Source organism: Salmo salar, chromosome ssa20 (genome assembly GCF_905237065.1).
Source record: "Salmo salar chromosome ssa20, Ssal_v3.1, whole genome shotgun sequence".
In the NCBI taxonomy this organism is placed as follows: Eukaryota; Metazoa; Chordata; class Actinopteri; order Salmoniformes; family Salmonidae; genus Salmo; species Salmo salar.
This window is the reverse complement of record NC_059461.1, coordinates 16,242,560-16,255,602: the sequence shown is the minus strand read 5'-3', so window position 1 is coordinate 16,255,602 and position 13,043 is coordinate 16,242,560. Positions and strand designations below refer to the sequence as shown.

Here is a 13,043-nt window from a genome sequence, read left to right as displayed (position 1 = left end):
TCAACTCCACACAGCCATTGAAGAATGGGACATGTCACAGGCCACAATCAACAACTCTATGCGAAGGAGATGTTGCACAGCATGAGGCAAATGGTGGTCATACCATATACTGACTGGTTTTCTGATCCACACCCCTACTTTTCTTTTTTTGAAGGTATCTGTGACCAACCGATGCATATCTGTATTCCCAGTCATGTGAACTCCATAAATGAGGGTGTAATGAATTTATTTCAGTTGACTGATTTTCCTTTTATATAACTCAGTAAAATCTTTGAAATTGTTGCAGGTGTTGTTGTTCAGTGTAATTTAACTAATTTAGGCCTTCCATAACAAAGGTGGTGAAAATTATTCTAGACATTTCAATAACGTCCCCCATTTATAGTTGTTTAAAAATCAACCTGAGTTCTAAGGAGGGATGTGGGTAGGCCTATACCCAGGGGAGGATTGGCTATCTGGCAGATGCCAGACAGGCTGGACCATTTTTTGTTGTTGGCTGGGCTGGTTGAAATTGACCCCCCCCACACACACACACTTTTTTAAATTTTATTTAAACAGTGACATGGCTGGTGGACTATGGGCCTGTTAAGATTTTTGCACAGTTCTGTTCTACTAATCTATAATGAGCCTTTGCCTGATCAGTGGGCAACGGCTGAGTTGACGTCACGCAAACCCGCATTCAAAGTCAAATGCGACATCAGCAAAGAGACCTGCTCCGACTGTCATCAGTTAGACAGCCAAGATCATGGATCGTAAAAACGGAACGGGTGCTTATAAACGTAGGAAGAGCTCATTCTACATTGTCACCTCACTCAAAACATCCTATTTTTTGGGTGGCTAAAACCATGAAGTGCTTTTCCTCATAATTCCTGTAATGAAAGTGTCTGCCCTGTACCTGAGCCCTCGCTGGGGCCTGCTGCTGTGATGAGTAACCCCCCATGCACTCATGAAAAAAAGCATTCTGATTGCCCTGCATTTGCATTTTATACAATCAGTCCCTTGTCCCTGTCAAAGAGAGGGTCTCAGTTTTCTGTAGGTATTTGTATTAATCAACTCTCAATATTCAGCTCAATAGCAACTATTTTACAACCAAGATATTTGAGATATGGAATGGTGCACACTTTAAATCCTCTCCGGCCATGGAAAGGACATAGGCCTATAGATCTCATGGCCGGCCTGACCTTACCTACCTGGCCGGCTGGCCCTATCTACATGGCCGGACATGGCTACCTACAACTGCTACTTTCTTTAGGACATTAAATGTACTGTTATATGAGTACATAGCTACTAGAGGTGGGTATTTTATTTAGTTAGCGAATTAATTCATGTGCTTTGAGTTTCCACTTCCGGTATTGAACCCCAAAATAATTTTGCCTATGATATTAGTAAGCTGTTGTGTTCGAGACAGATTTCAGGACCAAGATGGGAGCAAATCGAGACAGAGTCAAGACCGGTAGAGGGACAAGAAAGAGACCGAGACCAGAAAAATGTGAGTCCAGTTCAAGACCGTGATTGTAATTTTGTCAAATCACCACCATAACAGTTCAGAATTACCAGTATTTCTGTGTTCATATTTCAGAACAACATGGATTCTTTAGACATTCTGAATAGTGAATAAATGCATGCGGAGGGATAATAGAGCCACTCTACAAATTATTACTAACCAAAACACAGTGGGGAACAATGGGCATTCTATGTCAACAGAGGAGGGCTAAGGATTTATAATATATATATATATATATATTTTTTTTTTTTCAATGATGTTCTGATTTTAATCTCGTCAATTTGTGTTGGAAAGGGCTAATAATGAACAGAAAAAAAATATTTGCTGGTCTCTGGAGAGCTAAATCTAGCTAAGTCTGCCATTGGCTAGGTCATCAGAAGCTACTGTAGTAAATGCATCTGCCGTTCGACGGTATTAGGGCAACATTTTGGAGTGACAGTGGAATCAACCAATCACATTTTGATTTAATGGATGGGACCGTTTTTTACGAAAACGTATGGAAACTTCTGCCTTCTTGTAGGTCAATAGGTCACTGCGCAATAGCGAGCGGTAGTTTTCCCACGGTCTCGCGAGCTAGCGTCTGTTGTTGGGTAATTTGCAGCAGCTGCACCAGGTGTTATCAAAGATGATGTTGTTGCTAATTCGTTAGCTTCTCCCTTTTCAAGAATAACTTTCAACAAGAAGTTCAGTTTCAAATGATCATCATCTGGTGAGTGGAACTGTGTTTATTGCTGCGCGCTTGCTGTTGTCAGCCATCTCTCTGAAAATAGCTAATGTTTGTGAAACGTTGTTGCATTTAAAGTGGAACTGACAGCATTTTAGTATCATTAAATGGTATTCAAATCTGTTCATTGACACCCCCAGGAAGAATATGGCACTTTAAACATTTAATGACAAGCAACCACTTAGATATGGTCATTTTCACGTTTTCATAAATTCTTAGTATACATAACTCCCAAACGTTCTAAGGCATTTGTAAAAAGTCTATAGCAGTATAGAGTGGGAAAGTGGCCGTGCGTTTGGACAATTAATAGACATTGCAGTAAATAAAACCGAATAAAAACATCTGTCTCGTCTAAGACCGGAGTCTACACAGACCGGTGCGCTATAGCCAATCAGAGCTACAGTAGGCCTTCGCCACACGGACCTGCCATCATTCGCTTTGAACTGTACTGTGTTTACAGGCAGTTGCAACAGTGTGACTTTAGATCATTTGAACGCATTTGCCAAAAGCCACAAAATACATCTGAATGGATTTCTGCAAATATATAAACACCACAGGGGTCCTCTTACATTTGGGGACTTTACAGTCCTATTGATAAAAAAAAACATGGAAAGCTAGTCTCTCTCTCTCCCTCAGTTATGCACATCAACAACAACAAGATCAACAACTAATGCTAGCCAGAGCAAGATGAGCTCAAAACGAAAGAACATTAGATGAACCCTCTCAAAAATGTTTAACTAGTTGGCTGTCAAAATTGCACTGATAAACGATGGGGAATTGGAGCCTCCTCAATCTTCTGCAGCTTCCCTGCCAATGCATGCTTGTCCCAACAGAGCACGCAAGCTAACTGACTAAAGTTGGCTAGCTACTTCTCGACACAAATGAGAGAACACCTCACTCTGACCATTTTACTCGCAGTAGCAGAGCTGGATAGGCTGTTTACATGTTATCTAATGATTTCTTGACTGACTTTTTTTGCCTACTTTACTGACACTGGTCATATTCAGCGGGTGTTGCGCGTTCGTAAATTCATCAGTTGTTCTGCTCTCTGGCACACTCAGACGAGTGCGCAGAAATTGAAGTAAATAGCTAGAGTGAATTAGCTACGTTATGACTGACTTGTGATCATTGCCCTTGCTAGTTTGATTGTATTGACATTCCCAGCCTTATTTATATTTGTCTGTTTTTGTCTAGAATGTTGAGGCATTAAAACTGAAACAGTGCATCCAGCAAACAATGTACCAGGCCATCTGAGATTTACAACCTGATAGCAAGATTTTTTGGACTACCAAGAAATGCATTGGATAATTATATTAATCATGCATTGAACTGCATCCATCTATTCTGCCAACAATGCCTTGGTGTACGTCGTGGAACGTTGAGTCAAATAGAACCTATTTAAAAAAATATTTGATATAAAATATGTTTTGTAGCAAACTGGGAATTTGATAATTATAATATCAGTAAAAAAATCTGTTTCATATCTGCAAAGTAGTTAAAACACTGTAATTTCCACTTTAAACTAGGTCACTGGTTACTTTGTGCCAAACGTGTAATGTTTTTTGCAATAGGAAGTAATAGTTTGATTGGGAAATGCGTTAATGGTTGTGTTTTTGTGTTCTTATGATTGTGTCCCAGTTTATGGACTGCTTATCCTTTAACATCAGGCTGTGTGTGACTGCTGTCTGTCCACCAGCCCTATGCAGTGGTGTAGTGGTGCCTGGAGTAGGTGTTGTAGTCTAATTTTCCAAACGGCCCGTCCGGTGAAGGAAAGGCACTCTGTGTGAAAAGTCCTGTTTTCCTATAGAATTTTCACTCTCAAAATCACACTTGTATTTTTTTTTTTTTTTTTTTTTTAAATGTGTTTAAGTCCACAACAATGCTTAAACCACATCAGTCTGATTGGGTGGGACTGTGTTCACCCAGGCCCGCGTGTGTGTATACGCCCCTGATGCAAACAGCGCATGATAACAATTGTGCATCACAAATAGCCAGTGCTGTTTGAAGACATCTCTGTTTGGGACTGTTTACCTCTCCTGGCATGAAAAATAATTTGCAATGTAAAAATTTGAATAAAAGCAATCAAAGTTAATTCGAGTTGCCTCTTCGTTAATTCTCCTGCCCCCACAAAAAAAACTGTGGAAAAAGTAGATTTTCAGCCCAAGTCTAATATTCTAAGAGTTGATTCTGGTTGGGCAGGCCCGGTTTATGTTTTGCACAACATTGTAACCGATGTTTGAGACCATTGCCTGGCCGTGGCTGTGTGAGAAGCATGCAAGTATCTCTCTCATAACTACAATGAGATGCACTTTCTATGATCTCTCTATCCTGATAGACATGAGTCTGCAACTCTCATCTCTCCAGCGGTGCACGTCATCATTTATTTCCTTATAGAATCATAGCCACGCAAAGGGTTCTTAAGGAACTGCAGCACCCCGGATAAATGTAAATACATTTGCCAAAGTTATAGAATAACCGCTGTCTGTTCAGAAATACATGAAATCGTTCAGAATAGCCTACTACACCATGAGAAGGCCTATAATATAGCCACAGAGGATCAATAGCTTATTTTTTTTTAAATAGCTTAGCTGTGGATCGTAGCCCAGTAACAAGGAATAGCCTGTAGTCGGGAATGCGTGGCAAATATGTCAGTGAAAAAACAGCAAGCAGACAAAACAGGCCTTTCGCAATATTTAAAATATAGTCGAGGGGAAACGGGTTAAAAAGCAAATGGGTCCTGCTGAAAACAAAAGACCAACATATTTGATCAACTTCAAATTATTTTTTGACAAAATAGGGAGAGAGGCTTTTGGCACGAGCGCATTGGCCATCACCAGCAAGCTGCTCATCATTGGGTGAGTCAGTGAAACTTGAAAGCATTTTTATTACTATAATTTCCTCCACATATTGTAGCCTACAATACTGTATGTGTCTCCACATGCCAAGGCGGATTCAAGACCAGGCCGTCATTGTAAATAAGAGTTTGTTCTTAACTGACTTGCCTAGTTAAATAAAGGTTAAAAATAAATGTATTGATCTTTTGTGAGGTATTTAAAGATTCTGCCAAAGTCTCCAGTCATGTAGAATTGCATGAAATGCAATTTTTTTCCTGGACCCTAGGCTACACACTTTTGTTTTTACTCTACTGCTCTATGCCACTACGCAAATGCGATTACCGTAATTTCGGACTATTGAGCGCACCTGAATATAAGCCGCACCCACTGAATTTAAAAAATATATATTATTTTGAACATAAATAAGCCGCACATGTCTATAAGCCGCAGGTGCCTACCGGTACATTGAAACAAATTAACTTTACACAGGCTTTAACGAAACACGGCTTGTAACAAAAATAAATAGGCTTTAACGAAGCACGGCTTGTAATTAAAAATTAGCAGTAAACAGTAGCCTACCAAGAAAGTCATTGGTCACTATCTTCCTCCTCCTGTGCACTGAAACCACTGAAGTCATCTCCTTCGGTGTCGGAGTTGAATAGCCTCAGAATTGCTTCATCCAATATTGGATCGTTTTCATTGTCGCTCTCGTCACTGTTTGTGACATTAACCCGTTCGGCAATTTCATTGGTCTAATGAAAGCTTCATGCCACCAAAAAACTGAGCACGTCGCAGAATGTGTTTTGTTTTTTTTTGAAAAATAATGTGAAAGCGGGAAAAATCTATATATTAGCCGCGTCATTGTTTAAGCTGCGAGGTTCAAAGCGTGGGAAAAAAGTTGCGGCTTATAGTCCGGAATTTACGGTATATGCATGCAATGCTTTTATTTTTTGATCTGTTCACAACTCCCCAGGTCACCCCCCTCGTGCTCACTTTTTGTTACGGCACCTCCCGATTTACAAATTAAGCACTGCAAATAGCCTACTGCCTACTAACCAACACTTCGGACTAAACTTTTTCAATACTTGATTTGCCTACAGTTTGTTTCCTTGATTTAGCATCGCATGGTAGATATCATATGGTGAAATGTCTTTCCTACCCTACCGGCTACCAATGTGATTCTTCTGTGAGCTGCTCCATACCAAACCAGTTGAGCGCTGCACACTCTTGCTGCCTGCAGATGATATTCTGTTGAAACTAGGCTGTGTGTGTGTGTGTGGCGTGCATGTGAATATATTTCACAGATTTTGCGATTGTCTATTGTATTACATAATTAATAAGTCGTATACCTCCACTACACTACCTTGATACACACCAGTTAGGAATTAAGAAGTGACTATATGTAATACCCACTGAAAAACAAAAGAGGGTATACATAGTATACCTGCCTACTCCTACATGAATGCGCTGGTATTACGGTTGCTGTCCTTTCAGAATCACGAACCTGTCCCACACTGAAGGCCTATAGGTTCACCATTGCGCAAACATGTCTATAATAGATATAAAGACTGTTAGGATATTGTTTCAAGAAAGCAGTGTATATATTTGGCCTGGCGAAGCGGTTTTGTGCTCTGAGTGAATGGAAACTGATAATTTAGTATTTCATTTTACCTGGCTGATCTCGGGAAGACTGTATGAGTCCTCACTGTCCGAGACCAAGTCAAGACGGAGTACAAATGTATCCAAGACCGAGAGACACTGTGGTCTCGAGTACTACAACACTGTTAGTTAGTGCACATAAAGATGTAGGCCTATTCAGTTAATCTCTCTTGAACAAATAAAAAAACGTGGAATTCTGGTGTCCTATTTTGACTGTAAAATATAGCAACTATAGTCTAATTGTCAACCTGAAATTCGTGACAATCACTGGATTAGGTTGCACATCAAAATCGTTAATCATGCATTCCTGCTTAGACGTGTTAAATGAAACAACATATTTATTGGATAACTCCATAGTCTATTATACTTCTTAATAAAGCACTATGAATTACTTTAAGATTATTCATGATTTGGGTCCAACCAAATCATGGGGCTGGTACCAACTGTAAAAGTTAGTGGCACCAGTGACTCCAGGGGAAAATGTAAGTCTGGAGCCCTGTAATAGTAATGAGCACTTATGGTAGGTATTGATTCAGCATAATGCATTTGATGGGCACTAATTTGCAATATAGCTTCTAAGTCCTTAGTTTGGGTTTTATAAAGTATAAGGCAGACACAAACAGAGAACAAGAAGCACAGAGTATTGGCAGAGAAGATGATACAGCTATTGCTGCTTGTACACAGCCAGCCCAAATTCAAAATGGCCAATTAGTGAAAAAAAGCAAATAGAGTAGCTCTGAAAAAGAGATGTGAAAAGATCTGATGTGATTGGTCAAAAATCCAATTAGTGGGGGGAAAAGATCAGAATTGGGCTGCCTGTGTAAACGCAGCACAACAGGGAGGCAAACAAAATAGCTAGAGCAGAGACGTGGTTGTAGAGGTGAGTTGTATCGCCAGTGGTGTTTCCGCATATTGTATTTGTTTTAAACATGAGCTTGTTTAAAAAAAAAAGAGGACCATGTCTCGCCAGTCACCGCTTGGTACAGAAACGATTGAGATGCTGTACTGTACCCCTGACGTCTGATTGGCCACCCCAAAATGTAATTCGCTACTGGCAGTTTGATGCTGATTGACATCTCATTTCACCTCTTGTTGAAAGAAGCATATATTTTGACATTTGGCGGCACATAATTCAAATCGAGGATGAGGAAGAGAAAATTAACGTTGGTTTTGATATATACAGAAGAAGAGAGAATATTTCCACAGCTCCACGAGCTCTTTTCGAAAGCATCATATTTAAAGTAAGTTTTAAGGTTTAGCATCGGGTTTAGGTTTCCTGAACAACTTTTATGAAAGTTTAGTCGCTGTGTAAGTTAACGTTAGATCTTTGGCTCCATTAACAGACAGTTAATCAGATTAGAGAGATCGGTTCCCAATGTAGCGTAACATCTGTACTAGTAATACACGCATATACAGTGCAGTGTCGTAAGTTACAGTATGCGAATGTTTAGCTAATGTGGGGTAACTAGTAGGCTACAGTTGTCAGTGTTCAGCAAGTTAACATTCAGCAATTTGAAATCCATTAACTCAGTTTGATTTCCGTACTTGAACTCAAAACGAACAATTATTATTATCTGTTAACGTTACTCAAAAGATTACTACAATTTGCATATAGCCTGTTTGTTATTGTAAAGGTGTAACAAATTATAGCTTGCTAAATTCCTTACTGCAGATTAGGGCTAGCCATGATCTAACTAGTAACTTAGGCTGGTAGTTGATTTTAAGGTACAGTTATGATAATGGGGATTTGTAATTAAGATTGAGGTTGGACTAAAATGTGGGTAATAGGATGCTTAGATGTAACCATAGACTGTATGTCTAATTTTTGCATAGGATCAATTAAACATGAGAAGAAAGGGAGAGATATAAGACTTATTTTTACAGAAACACAAACAGGCAGATCAGGTGCAAACAGGCCCCAGCCCTTGCATCACCACTGGACACCAGAGCAGCTCCCTACCTGAGGCTAGTCAGAGTCAGTGTGGTCAGACTTCACAAGGACCCAGTCTACCACCGGCAGGTAAGAGCATCTACCAGGCAGTCAGTCACATGCCCAGTTCAAAATTTAAGTTTAGCTTCAGCTTGTAATAGATGATTTTGTCAGTTTGAGCCTCGCTTTAAGATGTTGGTTGTTGATTCATGTGTGTTCTTGTTTGATGGCTGTGGCATTTTTGTGATTATACACTAATGGTTCTTGTGTTATTTTAATGTAATAGATCTATCAAGGGATGACACAGATACCTCTGGCTCTGAGCAAGACAGTGAGCCAGAGCTGCCAGGAGATGTCATCAAGCCCCTCCTAACTGCATCAAGCACCAGATATGCTGTTCCAAAAGGACCCAATGGACGGCCAGACCTATACTTTAAACTACACATTTTAGTTAGCTGCTGTTAGTATCTAATCTTGTTGATCCCTTAATTCTATATTTCCATAGAGCTATGACACATTATTTAACGTGTATTGCAGACATTTCAAGATCCAGAGAAGAGGGTCCTGTACAGCCATGTTTGAAAACATTTCCCAGAACTCAGCATGGTACAAGGAAAAGGGCTTTCAACAGCTCCTGGTATAAGGACAATTCATGGCTTGAATGTTCTGTAAGTCAAGATTCAACTTATTGTTTTGCCTGTTGGCATTTTTCTCTGCCCAATACACCTGAATCTGCCTTCACATCACAGTCAGGTTTTTGTGACTGGAAAAAGGCGCTCTTTAAAGATTCTGGGTTTAAGCTCCATTCGCAGGCAGAGCATCATTATCAATGCTATATATGCTTGGAATCAGTATAAAAGGGCTATTGACAGCAACTCATCAATGTTAGATGTCATAAAAGAGGACAGGAAAAAGAAAGTGGAGGAAAACTGTACTTACAATTAAACAATTTCAGATGTGCTCCTATTAACTACCACTCAAAATATAGCGCAGAAAGGCAAGTCTTAGAAGAAATGGCAAAGCATGAAATGGCAAAGCATGACCCTCTCATAGAGAAAAGGATGAATGCATGTGGCATTGCTACTTACACAAGCCACCAAATCCCGAAGGAAGTTCTTGAGGGCTTAGCTGAGATGGTACAAAGTGAAATAATAAGATACGTTTTTAGTGTAATTGCAGATTTTAAAGAAAAAAGAACAAATGTCTTTAGTTGTGAGGTACTATTACAACAGGGCCGTCCACAAAAGCTTTCAACACTTTCAGTCAGCTGAAATCTTAAATGCAGGTCTCACAAAAATTATAATTGATTGCCTTGAAAACATGGTCTGGACTACAGAAATAATCTTGTGGGGCAAGGCTATGACGGTGCATCCGTCATGAGCGGAAAGCATTCTGGTGGGTCTGCACAGATTAAAAACATTACAAGATTTGCATTTTATGTGCACTCTAATGCACATTGTTTGAATTTGGTTCTTGTCGATGCTGTCAAATCAGTGCCTGACGCAGTTAACATTTTTGCTCTCCTGCAGAAGCTTTATTACTTTGAATCTGGCTCGTACATTCATCTCAAGTGGCTTGCAGTTCAGAAAGAGCTGTATCCACAGCAGCAGCCCAGGGAACTACAGAGACTTACAGATGGAAGGTGGCATGCTGTAATTTGAGAGACAGGCTTCCAGCAGTTCTGAGAGTGCTACAGGATATCACACTTTAAAATAGTTATGATAAAAGGCCCCTTGCCTCCACTGATCTTTCTCAGATTTACATTTTATAGGGCTTTTGATTACCTTGCTAACTGTCTTTCTGACATGCTCCAATCAAGCTCTCTTGACCTAGCAAGGGATGTGGATCTAGTAGGTGCCCTTACAGACACATTTTTTATTTTATTTTACCTTTATTTAACTAGGCAAGTCAATTAACAAATTCTTATTTTCAATGACGGCCTAGGAACCGTGGGTTAACTGCCTTGTTCAGGGGCAGAACGACAGATTTGTACCTTGTCAGCTCGGGGATTCAATCTTGCAATCTTTCGGTTACTAGTCCAACGCTCTAACCACTAGGCTACGCTGCCGCCCCATTACTGGACTACAGAGGTGAGGGTTACTTTGGAGATCTATGGAAAGAGGTTGAAGAGATTGCAGAGCACTGCAAAATAAGTGTACAAACAGTGTGTAAAAGACAGCCTAAAACAAGCTTAAGATTTCACGACTCATTGATAATGAGCACTGTAGGGCAGAGATAGTGACCAAAGTGATGGTGAGCGCTTCCAAATAGTTATCTTTTATCAGGTGCTTGACAGTCTCACAGCTGAGCTGCAGAGGTGTTTTTCAAAGAAGAATTGTGAGATAATGCAAGGGGTCCAATCTCTCAACCCAAAGAGTACAACATTCTTGAATGAGGAGCCTCTGTTTGCCTTTGCTCAGACCTTTTAGAGTCAGATTTAGAGGACCTCAAACATCAAATTTATTTTTATATAGCCCTTCGTACATCAGCTGATATTCTCAAAGTGCTGTACAGAAACCCAGCCTAAAACCCCAAACAGCAAGCAAAGCATGTGAAAGAAGCACGGTGGCTAGGAAAAACTCCCTAGGAAAAACTCCCTAGAAAGGCCAAAAACCTAGGAAGAAACCTAGAGAGGAACCAGGCTATGAGGGGTGGCCAGTCCTCTTCTGGCTGTGCAGGGTGGATATTATAACAGAACATGGTCAAGATGTTAAAATGTTCATAAATGACCAGCATGGTCAAATAATAATAATCATAGTAGTTGTCGAGGGTGCAACAAGCACGTCCGGTGAACAGGTCAGGGTTCCATAGCCGCAGGCAGAACAGTTGAAACTGGAGCAGCAGCACGGCCAGGTGGACTGGGGACAGCAAGGAGTCATCATACCAGGTAGTCCTGAGGCATGGTCCTAGGGCTCAGGTCCTCCGAGAGAAAGACAGAAAGAGAGAATTAGAGAGAGCATATTTAAATACACACAGGACACCGGATAAGACGAGAAATACTCCAGATGTAACAGACTGACCCTAGCCCCCCGACACATAAACTACTGCAGCATAAATACTGGAGGCTGAGACAGGAGGGATCAGAAGACACTGTGGCCCCATCCGATGATACCCCCGGACAGGGCCAAACAGGCAGGATATAACCCCACCCACTTTGCCAAAGCACAGCCCCCACACCACTAGAGGGATGTCTCCAACCACCAACTTACCGTCCTAAGACAAGGCCGAGTATAGCCCACAACGATCTCCGCCATGGCACAACCCAAGGGGGGGCCAACCCAGACAGGAAGACCACGTCAGTGACTCAACCCACTCAAGTGACGCACCCCTCCCATGGACGGCATGGATGAAACATGAGGTTCATCAAACCAAGCGGCTTCTTGATAGGAGAGAGAAAAGTGGAAGGAACAGACCATCTACTCTCCTTGACTTTGTTGTGTTTCTAGAGCCTTATAAAGAGGTCTTCCATGAGCTATTTCGACTTTGTAAGATTTCTGCTGTTACACCAGTCAGCAGTGCTTCTTGCGAGAGAACCTTCTCAGCTTTAAAACTGATTAAAACCCACCTTGGACAACAATGGTTGATGACAGGTTAAGTCACCTCGGAATTCTCAGTGTTGTGTCAAGGAGGGCACGCTCCCTCAACATGGATGAGTTTGTGAAACATTTAGCCAGTTCTCACCAGAACCGCATTTAGCCAGTTCTCACCAGAACTGCATAATTATGCTGTTTTAAATCTACCTAGGATAATTTGGCACTTAGGCAGTCCCTCTGGTCATGATTAACACCTGCACTATGTACTAGCAAGTACACGGACATTCTAAAATGATACATCCAAAGGGTATCATGTCACACAGATTTAATTTCGTCTTGATTAGGCCAATTCCAAAATATTTCTTTGCTGTTAGTTAACATATATATATATATGAACATAAATATACTGTAATGTTGATGGGCACCAAAATTATTTTTATTGTTCAAGTCCATTTCTGCTTGATACCTAGTATGTCAAATTGCAATTTTTTGTTGTTGTAAATGAACTTTTTTGTAAATAAACTATGCAATTTATGTAACACAAATCCTATCTTATCTCCTTGGTGCTTGAGCTTTATTTTATAGAGCCAGATTATATATTCATGAAAACAGTGACCCAAGTCTCTCCTGTGTATTTGTGTGTGTGTGAGAGAGAAAGAAATTGAGCTGCAGTTCCGAGGTAGAGACACTGACTATTCATAGTATGTTAAAGAATTCTAGTAAAGTAAACCTTTTGGACCACACTATCTGCCACATTGAAGAACTCTGGGTTAAGAGAATTATCACTTCTACCTCTAATCAGCAATCATAGGATTCATTCATGCTCCTTAGATGCCAGGTTAGGGTTACACACATTTTCTGT

General features: G+C 40.5%; 1 long non-coding RNA gene across 1 annotated transcript; it reads left to right on the top strand.

Annotated features, from left to right (window-relative positions):
* The first annotated feature begins 249 nt into the window (after positions 1-249).
* On the top strand, positions 250-11,187 carry LOC123723993 (uncharacterized). Its single transcript, XR_006760866.1, has 3 exons — positions 250-2,210; positions 8,603-8,738; positions 8,935-11,187. It is a non-coding gene; the product is annotated as an uncharacterized lncRNA (long non-coding RNA).
* The last annotated feature ends 1,856 nt before the right edge of the window (positions 11,188-13,043 follow it).